Source organism: Loxodonta africana, chromosome 23 (assembly GCF_030014295.1).
Source record: "Loxodonta africana isolate mLoxAfr1 chromosome 23, mLoxAfr1.hap2, whole genome shotgun sequence".
NCBI lineage: Eukaryota > Metazoa > Chordata > Mammalia > Proboscidea > Elephantidae > Loxodonta > Loxodonta africana.
This window is the reverse complement of record NC_087364.1, coordinates 27050740-27068482: the sequence shown is the minus strand read 5'-3', so window position 1 is coordinate 27068482 and position 17743 is coordinate 27050740.

The window sequence follows — 17743 nt, the reverse complement described above, 5'->3', positions numbered from 1 at the left end:
GGTGGTTTGCTGATGATGGTGATGGTGGTGATGGTGGTGATGGGGGTGGTGGTGGGATAGTGGTGGTAGTGGTGGTGATGGTGATGGGGTGGTGGTGGCAATGGTGTGGTAGTGATGAAAGTAGTGACAGTCACGGTGGTGATGGGGGTGGTAATGATGGTAGTGATGGGGTGGTGGTGGTGACAGAAGTGGTGATGATGGTAGTGATGGGGGTGGTGATAGGATAGTGGTGTAGTGGTAGTGATGGTGATGAGGGTGGTGGTGGTAACGGTGTGGTAGTGGTGAAAGTAATGAGGGTTGTGGTGGAGATTGGGATGGTGATGATGGTGGTAATGGTAGTTGTGATGAGGGGTTGGTGGTGATGGTGTTGGTGATGGTGGTAGCAGCGGTGGTGATAATAAGTGTGGTGGTGGTAATGGTGAAGTAGTGGTGGAAATAGTGGGGGGTTGTAGTGGTAATGGTGTAGTAGTGGTAGAAGTAGTGGGGGTTACCGGTGGTGATCTTTGTAGTGGTGATGGTAGTGATGGCAGTGGTGGTGGTGGTGATGGTAGTGGTGGTAGTGGTCAGTCATGGTTTTCGTGATGGTAGTGGCAGTGGTGGTCATAGCAGAAAGAATGACACAGACATAGATTACAGTCATCCAATGCTTCAATGTGTCAGGCCCTGTGTGTTAAGTGTTTTAACATGTATGAGTTCACTTAATCCTCACAAAAATGCTATGTGTTAGGCGGCTGTGTGTTAAGTGGCCATGTGATTTAGGTGGCTGTGTGATTTGCTCAAAGTCACACGGGTAGCAAGGGGCAGTAAGGCAGAGGTCCCCAGGCTGTGGAAAATTCCACTGCCTCAAGCAACTTGCTCGGCCTACCCTGTAACTTTGTATTAGAATTCTAGTTCCTTTGCTTAGCCTGCCCCAAGTAAAATTCCTGGTGCCTGCATGATATGATTAAGAATGTTGCCCAGTTGCAAAAGGACAAATATTTTAAAAGACCACTATTATAAGAACTCGAGAAGTAGTTTAAAGAGAGAAGAAAATATTCTTTGATGGTTACCAGGGAGGGGAGGGAAGGAGGGTGGGAGAGGAGTATCCACTAATTAGACAGATACTTCAGGTGACAGGAAAGACAACACACAATACAGACCAGGTCAGCACAACTGTACTAAACCATAAGCAAAGAAGTTTCCTGAATAAACTGAGTGCTTTGAAGGCCAGAGTAGCAAGGGCAGGGCTTTGGGAACCATGGTTTCAGGGGACATCTAAGTCAATTGGCATAATAAAATCTATTAAGAAAACATTCTGCGTCCCACTTTGGAGAGTGGCGTCTGAGGTCTTAAACTCTTGCAAGCGGCCATCTAAGATGCATCAATGGGTCTCAACCCACCTGGATCAAAGGGGAATGAAGAACACCAAGGATACAAGGTAATTATGAGCCCAAGGGACAAAAAGGGCCACATAAACCAGAGGCTACATCAGCCAGAGACCAGAAGAGCTAGATGGTGCCCGGCTACAACCGATGACTGCCCTGACAGGGAACACAACATAGAACCCCTGAGGGAGCAGGAGAGCAGTGGGATGCAGACCCCAACTTCTTGTAAAAAAGACCAGACTTAACGGTCTGACTGAGCTGGAAGGACCCCGGTGGTCATTGCCCCCAGACCTTCTGTTAGTCCAGGACAGGAACCATTCCCAAAGCCAACTCTTCAGACAGGGAATGGACTGGACAATGGGTTGGAGAGGGATGTGGGTGAGGAGTGAGCTTCTTGGATCAGGTGGACACTTAAGACTATGTTGGCATCTCCTATCTAGAGGGGAGATGAGAGGGTAGAGGGGGCTAGAAGCTGGCGAAATGGACCCGAAAAGAAAGAGTGGAGGGAGGGAGCAGGCTGTCTCATTAGGGGGAGAGCAACTGGGAGTATGTAGCAAGGTGTACATAAGTTTTTGTGTGAGAGACTGACTTGATTTGTAAATTTTCACTCAAAGCCTAATAAAAATTTAAAAAAGGAACATATGAAATTGAAAATGCAATATAATATTAACCATGTAAAAAAAAAATGTTGCCAACCTAACTTGTATGAACTCCCTACTTGTAAATCCCTTAAAAATAACCTTTTCCCTCGCCTTCACAGAGCAATTTTGGTGTAGCAGCCCCAACTGCATCCTTTCCTTGCACAATGAAATAAAGTCTCCCTGCCACTCTCCCATCTTGGTCTCTTGTTTATTGGCCAATATGAGTTACACCAAGCAGAACCCAGGGTTTCTACCTGGTAGCAGCATCACTGGTCTGTCTTCAGAGCCTGTGCTCTTTACTCTGCTAAACTGAGGGAGGTGTAATGAATGAGACCCCATGCTGGCAGGGCCAGAGCCTACCTGGAGGTAAGAAATCTACTTCTATGGATCAGAAATTAAGAGGTGGTCTTTATTCTGCTGAATTCCACTTACAGAGGAATCTGCTATCACTTTAGAACATGTGTATTTTTAAAGCGCTAATAGCCCCTGGCCCTGCTGTTTTAGCTCATGGTGTCACAGAGCCTGGGTGAGTTGGACTGACTAAATTTGTCTGAGGCCAGAGCCTCCCCCTGGCTGGGCTGCACTTTCTCCAGCCCCTTTGTTCTGATTAAGCCAAGCCTCACAGCTGTTGTGGGTGACATCAGGAGCTAATGAACTTGAAGCAAATAGCACAAAATATGCCAGGAATCTAATTCTAGCCTTAACCACTGCCAGCTATTTAAGGAAAGATGGATGGACTAAAAATGTTTCAGGGTCACTGACCAGTAGTGAGGACCAGTCTGCCGAAGCCTATGGCTCTTTAGAAAGCTCGAATAGAATCACTGGCCACGTGGATGGGCTTTTCCTTCTTCTGAGACACTAATCCTTCCCAAGGTTCTTTCTTTTGACACATTTCTGGCTTGAAGGACCCCTATTTCGAGGATACTTCAAATGTTGTTGGCACGAATACTGAATACCCACTGCAAACCTATTTTCAGGGACATAGTTTCCTCAAAATTTCAAAAGTGCTCTGTACTTCACTTCTTTTTTTCTTGAGTTCCCTGACTACCAACCTGCCTGTTGGTTCCTTGGTTATGCCTTGCCTTGCTCTCTTTCCTGAGCCCATGCTTTCTCGAAGGCTGCAAGCCCAGCTAGACCCCAACTAGAGTTTGTCACTCCATGGAAAAAACACCCTTAATGGGGTGCGTTAGGCCCCTGCTCTGGTGGCATTGGGCCACACCCACGAGTTTTAAATGACTAATACTATCTACTATTCCTGTCATAATTAATTTTAGGTTTTGTGTTAAGAGGTTCTGTCTAAAATATACTACAACTTACTCATTTCAAGTAACCTTGTTTCCTCCTGGAAGCACAAAATATAATACTGACTCTGGGTTGTAGTTTCACTAAGTATTAGTTGTACTGTTAAATGACAACATGGGTAAGCTGCATTTGTAACATGCCAGCCTGTAGCATTACATTCTGTAGATGAAAGTGAAGAGCCATTTTCTCCTCTGCTGTATCAGTGTACAAAATATCAAAAAGCAGCAAGAATTCTCAGATATCTTTGCTATCTCCACATCATGTCAGGTATACAAGTGCTCTCATTTGGGTTTGAGAAATACTTGATGTTATGAGTTGATTTTAGCTATGTTGTGGCTCTACAGGCTTCTTGCCTTGAAGCTCACAGATTTTGTGGCTGAGTATTAAAAAGAAACTCAGTTGCTGTCAAGTCAATACCCACTCATGGTAACCCCATGTGTGTCAGAGTAGAAGTGTGCTTCATAGGGTTTTCAATGGCTGATTTTTTGGAAGTAGATTTCCAGGTCTTTCTTTCAAGGTTCCTCTGGATAGACTTGAACCTCCAATCTTTAATTAGCAGCTGAGCCTGTTAACCATTTGGCCCATCCAGGAACTCCACTGCGCCCCAGTTCACTGAGATGGGTGAGGCACAGTTGACTGAACAATTTTAGCCCAAGTGAAGTTCAAGTCTAGAAGACTTCAGGTGTTAGACAGTTTCAGAATCACCATCATCATGTCACCTCAGAGCTTGAAGAGACTTTAGACACCACCACAAGACAGGTTCTATCCCAACATAGTTGATATTTTTCTTTCTAATCTTTGTAGTGTGATAATGGTCTAGTAAAGCCAGGGCTAGTGGGGGCAAGGAGAGCCAGGGGTTACTCCAGAGCCAGAGTGACCAGGCCTGCCATTTCTGTGGTGGTGTCCATGCCAACACTCATTCAGTGAAGTGCTGGGACTCCTGAGGGTGAAGCAGTAGCCAGGCCTAATAAGTCCAATACGGTAGCCGCTGGCTACATGTGGCTAAAAAAAAAAAAAAAAAGCTGCTGGCCACATGTGGCTACTGAGTACTAAATAACATGACTGGTCCAAAATAAGATGTGCTATAAAGTGTAAAATGCACATGGGGTTTCAAAGAATTGGTATGAAAATAGAACATAAAACATCTCACTAATAATATTTTAAGTTAGAAATAGGGCTTTTTTTTGTTATATTAATTAGATCATACCCAAATATGGCAGGTTATAAATCTAATCACTTCTGAGTTATAAAAAAGTACAGAATAGACACAGAAATGCACACACGGTGGGAGAGCAGACGCCATGTGAGAATTGTCTACAAGGCAAGGAACCAAGGAAGACTTGGGGCTACTGACAAGGAGGGTATCAACACAATTGAGACCCTGCTTTGGGCTTTTAGTCTCCAGAACTGTAAGAAAACAAATTTCTGTTCTTTAAAGTCATCCACTTGTGTTTATGTTATAGCAGCACTGGCAACTAAGACAGATATTAAAATTAATTTCGTCTGTATATTTTACTTTTTTAATGTGACAACGAGAATATGAGAAGTTGTATTGGGGCTGGCATCTGTGTCTCACATTCCATTTCTGACTGACAGTGCTGACCCAGAGGCTAGGTAGGTGTGTGCGGGAGGCTGATGCACTCATGGGATCTGAGTGCACTGCAGCAGGAGCAGGAACTGGGCCTTTGCATCTCTTAGCTTAGAGATTTAGTCTAGAACTGAACTCTAAGTACTGTCCAGCTCTAAAGGAACAGTAGCACAGTGGCTTTGATCATTCTCAAGTTGTGCTGCTGCAGTGGCTGAAACCTGCCCTGGGGATCTGATTCCTTCAGCTCTGATTCTAACTCCACCGCTGACCTGCTGGATAATTGTTGTTAGTTGCCACCAAGTCAGCTCTGATTCATGACCACCTTACATATAGCAAAATGAAATGCTGGGAAGTTCTGCATCATCTTCATGATCATTGGAATGTTTGAGTCCATTGTTGTGGCTATCGTGTCAATCCATTTCATGGAGGTGGCCTTCTGCTTTACCAAACATGATGTCCTTTTCTAGCGATTCGTGTTTCCTGATCATGTGTCCAAAGTAAGCAAGTTGACACCTCCTCATCCTATTTTTTCTAAGACTGATTTGTTTGTTCTTCTGGCAGTCTATGGTGTATTCAACATTCTTCACCAGCACCAGAGTTGGAATGCGTCAATTTTTCTTTGGTCTTCCTTTTTCACTGTCCAGCTTTCCCAAGTGCATGAGACAATTGAAAAGACCATGACTTGAGTCAGAAGTACCTTAGTTATCAAAGACATCTTTGCTTTTTAACACTTCAAAGAGGGCATTTACAGTAGATTTACCCAGTGCAATACATCACTTGATTTCTTGACTGCTGGTTTCATGGGCTTTGATTGTTGATCCAAGTAGACTGAAATCGTTGGCAGGTTCAGCTTCTTCTCCTGCTGTGTAGCTCAGGGCAAATCACTATGAGGAAGGTCTATGCTCATGTCCAGGTCTGGCATTTGTTATTCTAGGAAGGTATAGGAAGCTGGGTGCATGAATGTCCTTGGGTTCAACAGAGATAGCGTTCTCTCAGAATAGCACGACTACCCCTGTGAAATGGTTCATCTCAGCTCTGTTTTGAGTGAGCTTTCCTGTTGGGATGGGAAAGGGTAGTAGCTATGTGTTGCTGTGTAGGGTCTTCTGAGAATCACAAAGGGTCTCAGGAAAAATCCTCCATTCTTTATTCAGTCTCTATGTCTGGTTATTGGTGGACCTCTTAACTGTAGGTAAGGGAGGTTTTAAACTTATCCTGGACAATTTTTGGGAGGTCCTCACAAAAGGGGAAGGTGACAGGGCACTGTTATTTGGCAGGCTCTGGCATGGGAACAAGGAAAATACATAACGTCATTCTTCCTTAGGGGACAACAGCGCCCACCTGTAGCTGTTTGTTATGGCAGAGCCCAGTGTGGTGTCGGTCATGAAAGGAAAACCAGACCAGAAGGGCTGAAAGAAGAAAAGGGCACCAAGAAAGTAAAGGATGAGCAACGTGCTCCAATGTGATCAGGGAGGATATATCAAGTAAAATGTTGTGTCATTTGAAGATGGAATGCATGCCCTGCTAATTGAAAGCTGCATATGAGGAACATTTGATATCAATACAATTTACTTAACCAAATTACTGTTATTAGTGAGTAACAATGACAAAGAACTATCCAACATCCACACATTTAATTTTGGTGATTATTATTTACGCATGATTTATTACCCCCAGTGCAAAGCACAGCTGGAAGGATCACAGAGATGACTCACAATTTCCCAATGCCAAATATTTGTTTTGTTGTGTTTTGCCAAAATGATGGTTTTATCGGATCCCCGGGATGACAGTCTGCTTCTGATATGTCGCTAGTACCAAACACATGGAGGAAATGCAGGAGCGTTGAATTATAACTTTGTTTCTAATGAGAGGTTCAACCTTCCTTTGTTCTTAAACAAGAAGCTCCAACCAGAGACCTTGAGAAGAATGGGAGTCTAATACTTCCTTTAAGACAGTAGCTGCAGACTACAAAGAGGACACCGTAACACTATGTTGTATTCAAACCATGTAAAATGATTTAATTATAGTATTTCTATCATTTCTAGGAAGCCTGCTTTTTGAGGCCCACCAAAAACGCAGATAACACATTCTTAAGGCTGCACAAAAAAGAATTTGCATAATCGCTATGTTCAGGGAGAAGTGGAGCAGAGAGGGTCACATTCTTCTCCCCATAGGTAATTCTGTATCGGGCAGCACCAGTCACCTTGCTGGAGACCATACCCTGCCTGTTTCAGGTGGAGTTGGACAGTAGTAGGCAGTGCACATTGCAACACATGCGTTTAGATAAAATTCTCTTTTATGGAAAACCTTTGGAAAGGGTAAGCCTACACTACGTCAGACAACAAACCAAAGCACTAGTAGTTAGCAGTAAAGATGGAGCAGCTTGGTTAAAACAAATTAAAAGCTATAGCTGGCCTCATGAAGCCTTACATTCTCAGATTTTTGAAGCTTGTCATAAACTGTGAGCAACACCTCCAATGTGGATGTGCTGGGGTTCCAGCTGGAGCTGCATTTGTGTGTCTGTCCACTGGAGAAGTCTCTGCTGTCTGGTGATGGAGTTTCAATGGAGAGCGCCTCTACTAATAGCCAAAGGGGAAGACATAGCCTAAGGAAAGCCTTCTTCATCCCTGGGGAGCTTCCTCCTTGATCGTCATGGCTGATGTCTTCATTTGTGACCGGTGAAAACCAGTTGCTGTTGTGCGAGTTCTCCCTTACGGAGTGTCTGTGTGTGTCAGAGTAGAACTGTGCTCCACAGGGTTTTCAATGGCTGAGTTTTTTGGAAGTAGATCATCAGGGCTTTCTTCCAAAGCACTTCTCGGTGGGCTTGAACCTCCAGCCTTTCAGTTAGCAGCCAAGTGTGCTAACTGCAGACTCACACAGGGGTGCTGTAAGTCAGAGTCAACTCAATGGCACCTGGTTTTTCATTAGTAAGCCTCGTGAATTCATGAGCATTCCCTTTCTCCTTTATCAACTGGTTTTACAGCTTTCTTTTCTCACTGTGTTTCTGACATAGAAGCCAACCTTGTCTAATCTTTAAACAAATGGACAGCTTTTTTTTTTTTTTTTTAAGTAAATGATTAGGGCAAAGACTCCTCTTATCAAACAGTGTTGGCAGGGGTGGGTGGGAGAGGTTGAATGCATTATACTCCCCCCAGTGATTTCCATTTGTTTAGCCTTCAAACCACCACAATAAACATCAGTCTAAGGAAAGCAGTGTCCTTGATATGCAAGTGAAGATTCTAGACAACTCTTTCAATGTCCCTCCACTCCCCCCAGCCAGGTTCTCACCAGGCCCCTCCTTCATCAAGATATTCTCCTTTGGAAGTTAGGGACCTAGCAGTGCTTTCAACTAAAGACCCCGTTATGGATTGAACTGTGGCTCCCAAAAATATGTGTTGTGAATCCAGCCCCTATACGTATGATTATAATCCCATTTGGGAGTGGGTTTTCTTTGTTATGTTAATGAGGCAGTATTAGTATAGGGTGTGTCTTGAGTCTATCTCTTTTAAGATATAAAAGGAGTAGATTAAGGAAGCAAAGAGACAGAGGTGGGGGAAGATAGATGCCATGCCACATCATGATCATCCAGGAGCCAAGGAATAGAAACTGAAGAGACAAGGACTTTCCTCCAGAGCCAACAGAGGGAGAAAGGCTTCCTCTAGAGCCAGCACCCTGAATTTGGACTTCTAACCCCCTAAACCGTGAGAAAATAAATTTCTGTTAAAGCCACCCACTTGTTCTTCTGTTATAACAGCACTTGATAACTAAGAACCAGCTCCTCACCTACCACCTTCTGTAAATTCTAAGTTCCAGGGAAACTCCAAACTAAAGCTATTTTTAGAATTCTTACCCCATGCATCACCTGCGAGACTGTCATTTGTTCTAATTTCCTTATTTTCCCCAGTGAGTTTATCTTTTATAAATTCAGAAATTTGAAAAGTTATGTGGCCTTGCCCTTTAGACGCCCCACTATGTCATGTCAAATCTCTAACTCTGTTATTTCTGTTCCAACTAGATTTTAGCATAACTTTATCCCTGTTTTTACTAGCAGTTTATCTTAAAGATAGCAATTTTCTGGCTAAGACACTGAGATAGGAATAGTAGACTTTTGGTTTAATCCCACACAGTATTTGTGGTGTCTGATGACCAACTTCTGTACACATCTAGGCTTTAGTTCCTTGGTGGACAATGAGAAGGTGTTGTCTCCACCCACATCATAGGAGTGTTACAGAGATAAATTAGGTTTTTGAAAGAATTTTGAATTTCTAAAGGAATGAGATTTAAAATCTGCAGAAAACCCTCATGATCACCATTCTATTGCCCCTAAATCTCTTGTACCCTAAACGTTTGTTCTGAGTAATACAACAATAATTATTGCTTGCGATGATATCTTTAAAATGCTACAAGATTCCAAAATCTATCCTGGGACCTTCAAAATGCATCCAGGATAGTTGTACTATGAAGTATACATAATTGTACTCTAGACCTTCAGACAAATAGGGATGGCATTAACGCTATCAAAATATGTAATGAATAAAAACATGTCTGTAGAGTTTATAACAAGGAGCGCTCTTGCTCTCTCCTACACACGCACACACACTCTTATGCATGTAGAGAGAAAACAAAAGGTATAGCTTTTGCTTCTTCTCTATCCTTATTCCAACAGACTGATTTCTCCTGTTCATTTTAGGATGGACCATATTCAGCAAAATTTTATTATATACACACTAATGATCCAATTCTCTCTCTTTATATATAGATAGGTATAGATATATAAAATGAGAAAATGGAATCTTTATAATTTACGGAATAGACATTCCTCATCTTGAACTTTCAGCTCGAACATCTAAGATGGCTCACCCTGAACGTCTGTATGTATGAGAAAGGGTATGTTTCAAACTCCATCAATTGCTTATCCTAGATTATGGTTCTTGAACAGGGAGTAACTCTTAGCTTACAAGCTTCTTTTAGATTAATGCATTTTTTCTTTTAAGAAAATAAGTTTGAAAGTAAAGGACTCTAAAATGTTTACAATCTTTAAATCTAAATTTTAGATCTAATATAAATACTTTCTGTAAATATAGAAACAGAAAATGGTGGAAAAGAGAAGAGAAAACATTACTAATACTGACAGTGTCTGCCTCCAATTAGCATAAAATGTTTGACAGATGTTATTAAGTGGTCATATCACATGGACAGCCTGACTTTGTAGCACTCAGAGTTTTTGTAGGTGGAAGAAGGGGCAGACTGGGGAGTATAATTCAGGCCTCCTGATATGTCCATAGGAGCCCTGATGTCATAGTGGTTAAGAGCTCAGCTGCTAACCAAAAGCTGGCAGTTTGAATCCACCAGCTGCTCTTGGAAACCCTATAGGGCAGTTCTACTCTGTCCTATAGGGTCGCTATGAGTCGAATCAATTCAATGGCATCTAACAACAGTAACAACATGTCCATGGAGTACTGGTGGCACAGTGGTTAAGAGCTCGGCTGCTAACCAAAAGGCTGGCAGTTCGAATTCACTAGTCACTCATTGGAAACGCTGTGGGGAAGTTCTACGCTGTTTTATAGGTTCGCTATAAGTCAGAATCAACTCAACTGCAACGGGTTGTTGTTTTGTTGTAATATGTCCATGAATGTTTTTAAGAAATCAAATGATGAATTACATTGGAAAAATCTGCTGCAAAAGACCTCTTTAAAGTGTTAAAAAGCAAAGATGTCACCTTGAGAACTAAGGTGTGCCTGACCTAACCCAAGGTATTTTCAATTGCGTCATATAAGTGTGAAAGCCAATGAATAAGGAAGACCAAAGTAGAATTGATGCCTTAAAATTATGGTGTTGACAAAGAATATTGACTATACCATGGCTGCCAGAAGAACGAACGAATCTGTCTTGGAAAAAGTACAGCAAGAATGTTCCTTAGAAGCAAGGATGGCAAGACTTCATCTCACATACTTTGGATATGTTTTCAGGAGGAACCAGTCCCTAAAAAAGGACACCATGCTTGATAAATAGAGGGTCAGTAAAATAGAGAAAGACCCTCAATGAGATGGATTGACACAGTGGCTGCAACAACAGGCTCAAACATAGCAATGATTAGGAGGGTGGCACAGGACCGGGCACTGTTTCATTCTGTTGTACATAGGGCTGCTGTAAGTCAGAACTGACTGGAGGGCATCTAACAACAACAGCAACAACAGGTTTCTATGGAAGTTCTTCACATGACCTAGTGGAGTAAGGTCATGGCTACTATAAGCCACACTCATAGGATTTCCCTGCCAGACCCCTCTTTGTAACCTTCTCTCTCCCCCATATATCCCTGAATGGCTCTTCACCAGCAATCTCAGTACTGCTTTGAGAGGCCCTTACTCGAGAGGAAAACACTCATTTGTATTCCACTTGGTTGGGAGACACTTACTGGTGCAAGTTTAGTTCACAAGTGGGCCTGCTGTGCTACGAGGTGTCTGCCCATCCACCCTGCCTTCCTCCCTTCTCACCCTGTGTCCCTAGTCAGCTCCTGCCCTTGTGTGTTTGTGTATCTTCATGTGTCCCTCTCTGTTCAAGAGGCTCTGTGGACAATGAGGACGCTTCTACACATTATTATAATCTTCACAACCACCACCACACTTATGGGAATGTTTTATACACACTAGGTACTTAATTCAGAAGAAAAGCCTGGCTATCTACTTCAGAAAAATCAGCCATTGGAAACCCTGTGGAGCGCAGTTCTACTCTGGCACACATGTGGTTGCCATAAGTTGAAGTCGACTCAGTGGCAACTGTTTTTTAGGTACTTAATAAAGTTTGATTGTTTTTAAATAATTGCAGATATTTGCAAGGCCTCATGCCTAACTGTCTTATGAGTTTAAGGGTGAGTGAGGGTGATGATTTTTTATTCTTTCCAATATCTCTGATTCCTCCTTAGATGTTGCCAGTCCCCACTGTTCAGACCCTATTGTATTCTCACTTCACACCTTTCCTATGGTGGGGGTAGAGGGATGGACTTGAATGTTTGACCACCATCTATTATCTAATGACCCCCAATTCTGGGTCTCTAGTGCTGACTCCTGTCCCTAAAACTACCTGTACAACAGTCAGCTACTCACCAGACACCTCCACGTGGACTGCCCACAGACCACCTGTTATCCTTCTTTCCACAGGGGGTGCGAAATATCACTATTTTGCTTAGTGATATTACCAAACATCCAATAACTGAAATCCTGAGAGTCACCCACGAGTCTTTGCTCTGTCTCAACCTCCATACCAAGAATTGTGGCTTTTAGCTCCTAAATGTTTTTTGAATCACCCCTTTTCTCTATCTCAGTTGTCCTTCTAAACGCAGAATGGGTAATTGTCTCAGTTATCTACTGCTGCTATAACAGAAATACCACAAGTGGGTGGCTTTAACAAACAGAAATTTATTCTCTCACAGTCTAGAAGGCTAGAAGTCTGAATTCAGGGCACCAGCTCCAGGGGAAGGCTTTCCTTCTCTGTCCACTCTGGGGGAAAGTCCTTGTCATCAACTTTCCCCTGATCTAGGAGTTTCTCAGCACCGGGACCCCAGGTTCAAAGGACGTGCTACACCCCTGACTCTTATTTCGTGGTGGTAGGAGGTCCCTCTCCTCTGTGCTGGCTTTTCTCTTTCATATCTCAAAAGAGATCAACTCAAGATACAACCTAATCCTGTGGATTGTGTCCTGCCTCATTAACATAACTGACTCTAATCCTGCCTCATTAACATCATCCAAAAAAAAAAAAACCTCTTGCCTTTGAGTGGATTCTGACTCATAGTGACCCTATAGGAGAGTAGAACTACCCTAGTTAACATCATAGAGGCAGGATGTATAACACATAGGAAAATCACGTCAGATCACAAAATGGAGGAAAACAACACAATACTGCGAATCACGGCCTAGCCAAGTTGACGAGTATTTTGAGGGAACACAGTTCAATCTGTAATAGTCACCCTACTTTCCTGTGTAAGACTCCTCAAAATCTTGAAGACAAAGTTTGTATTTCTAAAGCCTGACATCACAGCCCTTGTGCAGTCTGGTTCCAGTCCCTGCCCCTGCACACACCTTTAGGCCCAGCCCCCATTCACTTCTCTTTATTCTGAACACACCATGCTCTGTTGTACCTCAGTGTCTTTGTGCATGATGTTATACAGGGTGGTGGGCCATTTCTACTCAAGTCCAGCTGGGACAGTTCTACTCATACTGACCAGCTCCAGCTCAAGTTGTTTTGTGTCACTTTCTCAAATTCCCTTTCTACTGTGTCATAATGGCTCATTCTTCACACATCTAAGGTAGCATGGGTTTTTTTGTAACATAACCACCTATTTACATATCCATCTCCTTCGCTATACTCAGAGTTCTTGAGAAAGGATTGTGTTGTAATTGCCTCTGTATTTATAGGACAGTTAGTGGTTAAAAATGGAAACTCCATAAATATTTATTGAACAAATTGGGTATGACAGATGTCTCTACCTGTGTGCCACTCATCCCAACATTCCAGGGACAGAGTGTGAACTGGAAGCATCTAGTCACTTGTAGCCTGTCCTCCAAGCTCTTTGGTTTGAATAGGCCTTTTTTCCTGGACTATTCTTTCATCTTGAGCAACCTGTGAGTAAGTAATGCCCCAGCTTCACATTTTCAGTCTCTATGCTAGGTGTTCTTTGCTGAGGTAAGTCCTTGCTCAGTCCTATCAGAAAGGAAGTAAGAGGTTAGACAAAGCAACATATGAGCTAGTTGTTGAAGAAGAAATATAGTTTTGACTGCTAGACATGCAAACAAGGTGCCTCTTGGCCAGGGAGGGAAGCAAGTGTGAAAACCTGTTGAGGTGGTTGAAAAATTCTAAGGCTAGAATATAAAATACATGCAGGGAGGAAATGGAAGATGAGGCTGGAGAGGTCATTTGTGGCTTGAGGGTGGATGATGGTACCCGTTGTCTAAAAGGACCTCTGGAAGCAACAGGAAGCTATCGGGGGTAAACGGATTGTTGATGTTGAGAAGCAGTCTTATAAGCCATCCAAATAATGTACATGCTAAGTCTGGTGAACTGCGAGTGGATAAGCCCAGCTTATAGCTCTCTGACTTTATAAAGTTTAATTAAGTAAAGTTTTGACTTTACAGATTTTCTCAGAGATACAGTGCTTAGAAAATTCCCAGTTGTACACAACAAATCCTTTTCGTATGTTTGTGGGTAAACCAGTATCTATCGTAAATTCTTAATTCAGGACTGTATTTTATTTAACACCTACTTAAAATGAGCACTTGGCTACTAACCAAAAGGTTGTTACTTCAAATCAAGCCAGAGATGCCTGGAATAAAGGACTGATGATCTACTTCTGAAAGATCACAGCTATTGAATGCCCTAAGGAGCACAGTTCTACTCTGACACACAGGAGTTGCCTTAAATCAGAATAGACTTGGCAGCAGCTGGTTGGTCGGTTTTTTTGATACAGTGTCTGACTTTCTAACTTTCACTGATGGGATGCTAACCACGAGGCAGCCATTCAATCACTTATCCTTAGAGTTTAAACTTCTGATGCTCAGGTTTTATTAATTTTTTCCTCTCCAGAAATCCTTATGGAGCTTGGTGTAGTATTTAGCATTAAGAGATGGATGATGACATTTTGTCATGGGACCTTCTGACTTTCAGTTATGGGTGGGAAACACATTGTGGACTTGTCAAACAAGGAGAGATGATGCCAAGTGTTGTCTGTACTGTAAAGTACTATGCTACTGATAGTGTGTGGGGGTGCATATATGTGGGATGTGTGTACATGCACGTGTGTGCACATATTCTGTCCTATGTAGTCACTTTGAGGTTCATTGGGATAGGCTATTTAGTAACGACACTGCCCATAAACTAACTGCTAAGCCTTAGATAGTGAGTCCGTATGCCGACTTAGATCTTGCTTTGCTGTCAACATGGAGAAATGAATAATTTGTGATGGATTCGAATCATGGAACGACCATGTGCTGTGCTTCCAGTGTGTGTTTCTTCCCTCCAGGATGTCGTATATGGTATGGCATGTCCTGCATCTGTAGAAAGGAATTTCATTTTACCATCATGAGCAGAATTCTCAAATCCAAAGTGCTGAAAAATCTCTTCAATTAAGCCCGACTCCCACCCCTACCACGCACCTTTACCATCCTTTTTCCTGAATTTTCCCTTTTAAAGTGGTCTTCATTTCTGTGCGTGGGGTTAACGGTGTCACTGACTCTCAGGGACTTTGGCAATCATCAGCAATGAAGGACTTCCTGTGCTGGATTAAATGCACTGCAGGTAGGGAGCTCTGGAAGAAGAGAAAACTGGAATGAAAAATTAGCATTTGGTCTCCCAGTCTCTAAACCCTGGCATAGTTGCATTCCATTTATAGTCAAGACAACCATGACGGCCAGATAGTCCTACTCTTCCCCACTTTTCAGGCAAGGAAATTGAAGCCTGATGTCGAAGAAGACCTCGTCATTTGCATGGGCAGTTTCTGCTTAGAAGACTGGAAGTTCTGCGAGTTGGGCGCATGAGCGCGTGTGGAGCCAGCCCTGCCTTTGCTCCGGAGCAGGCAGTCGGCTCCCAGCTCTCCCTGCTGTTCAGCAGCCCTGGGCAGCTTGTCAGTGTGGAGTGAATGCAGCCACAAGGACTCACACAGCCTTTGGACATCACATGTTCATGCATTTGGACCTGCTTGTTTCTGTAATGAAAAAAACATGCTTCTTCTCATGGATAATAACTTTTGGCTTCCTGGGCAGCCCTTTTGTTTTGTTTAAAAAAACCCAAACCCGTTGCCGTCGAGTCGATTTTGTTTACTTTACCATAAAATATTCCACCCTTCAGAAATATTACTCTCTCTTTTATCTGTTTTATAGTATTAAAAAACACATCAATGTGTTTATATTTAAAAATGGAAAATGTCAAAAACATTTTTACAGAATCTTTCTTTTTAATCTTTGTTTAAAGGACTCTGAGGGGGGGAAAATAGCTTCTAGGTTATGTTCAATTTTACCCATTTCTGGAAGGGCTTAATTTTTCTATTAGGGATTCTGAGCCTTTTGTTTTGAAGATAGGCTCAGGATGAAACAGACATACCATATCTCTCTGATTATAGTGTCTGTAGTATTGGTTAATATCATTTTTTATCATTAGCACTTAAAAATTTCTGCTGATGATATTTTAATGTTTTAAAAGCATCCAACACTTTGAAAGATGCCATATTCTAATATATGCTTCACCTTGGTTTTGGCTTTTTGGAATGTAACTTGGGATGCTATATAATAGGAATATATTATAGCCTGGGAAGATTGTAGGTCTTTCTCCTGGTTGAGCCAGAGGCATGTAGAACTCATCCTAGAGATGCTGAAAAGTGTCTGCATGAGCAAAAACCCTTTCTGTGCCAAGCGGTGCAAACATTTATGTGTGTCCCATTCTTTGGTGACATGGAAGAGAAGTGTCACTTCAGGCTGCTGCTACCATGAGCAAGGACCACGCAAAAGGCTTTCAGTTGTTGACAATATAAACAGAAATACCGGAATGAAAAATTTTACCTTTAAAAAAGTCAAGAGTTTTGTCCTTTCATTTGGAATTAATGAAGTGAACATTCAAGGAGTGCAATTTGTACAGAAATTAGTGATGCTTTATATTTTTATGGGAGAAGTACTATGGCTTAAAACTCAGACAAACATGCAATTATTCTATCTCTTCATTCTAATTTTCTTCTCTTCCACAAGCTAATTCAGTAAGATGAAAACTCATGATACTATGCAATGAATGCCAAAGTCACTAGAATAAAATAGTGAGCGTCATTAATGTATTAGAATTCAACGTACTGAAGATCATTCAATCAACCAGCATATGCACAAAATAGGCAGTGGTTAAGTGCTAGGCTGCTAACTGAAATCTTGGTGGTTCGAACCCACCAGCTGCTCTGGGGGAGAAAGATGTTGCAGTCTGCTCCAGTGAAGGCTATCCTTGGAAAACCTATAGGGCAGTTCTACTCTGTCCTATAGGATCACTATGAGTCAGGATTGACTCAATGGCAATGAGTTTTTAGGTAATACTATGTTAAGGCCCAATTATCTCCAGTTAAAGTCACCCTCATTAAGGTTTTAATGGCATGGATTTGTGCATTTCTAAAAAAAAAAAAAAAAAGGGAAAGATAGAAATGGAAATAATCGCTATTTCCCCCACACTAAGAAACTCCTTAAGGGTAGAGACTATTTCTTATTTATGTCTGCATCCCTGTTTCCTTGCACTCCAGGGCCAGAGTAGAGACTTAGTAAATGTTATTTGGATGGAATGCATTTGAATTCACTCTGTTTTCCTGTTTGTATCACTTTCTCTTGCCCAGAAAAAAGTCCTCCAATTTTTCTCACAATGCACAAGGACAATCATCCAGTATCATTTTCCTGCTTAAAACCTATTTCTTCTGGAAAGTTTCCCAGCGAAGTCCCTCCAATCTATGCAGTTTGTCACACTGAGGATGATGGAAAAGGGTCTTGTGACCGCCCATCCAAATCGATCTCATTTTGAATTTGGGCTTTTCATTTTAAAGTTCGGTTTGTCTTCAAAACCGAAGACACTGCAGAAACTCTGGCTTTCTTGGACTATGACAAAAACATTATTCATATATTCATATAATAAATAGTCCCCCAATGCCAGTTACACACAGTGCTCTTTGCCACCCATCTCTGTAAACTATTCCCGAGGCGTTCCTATGCAAATGGTAATGTGCTAGGCTGCTAACTGAAAGGTTGAAGGTTACAGTCTACCCAGAGGTTCCTCAGAAGGAAGACCTGGCAATCTGCTTCCAAATAATCAGCCACTGAAAACCCTGAATAGCACAGTTCTATTCT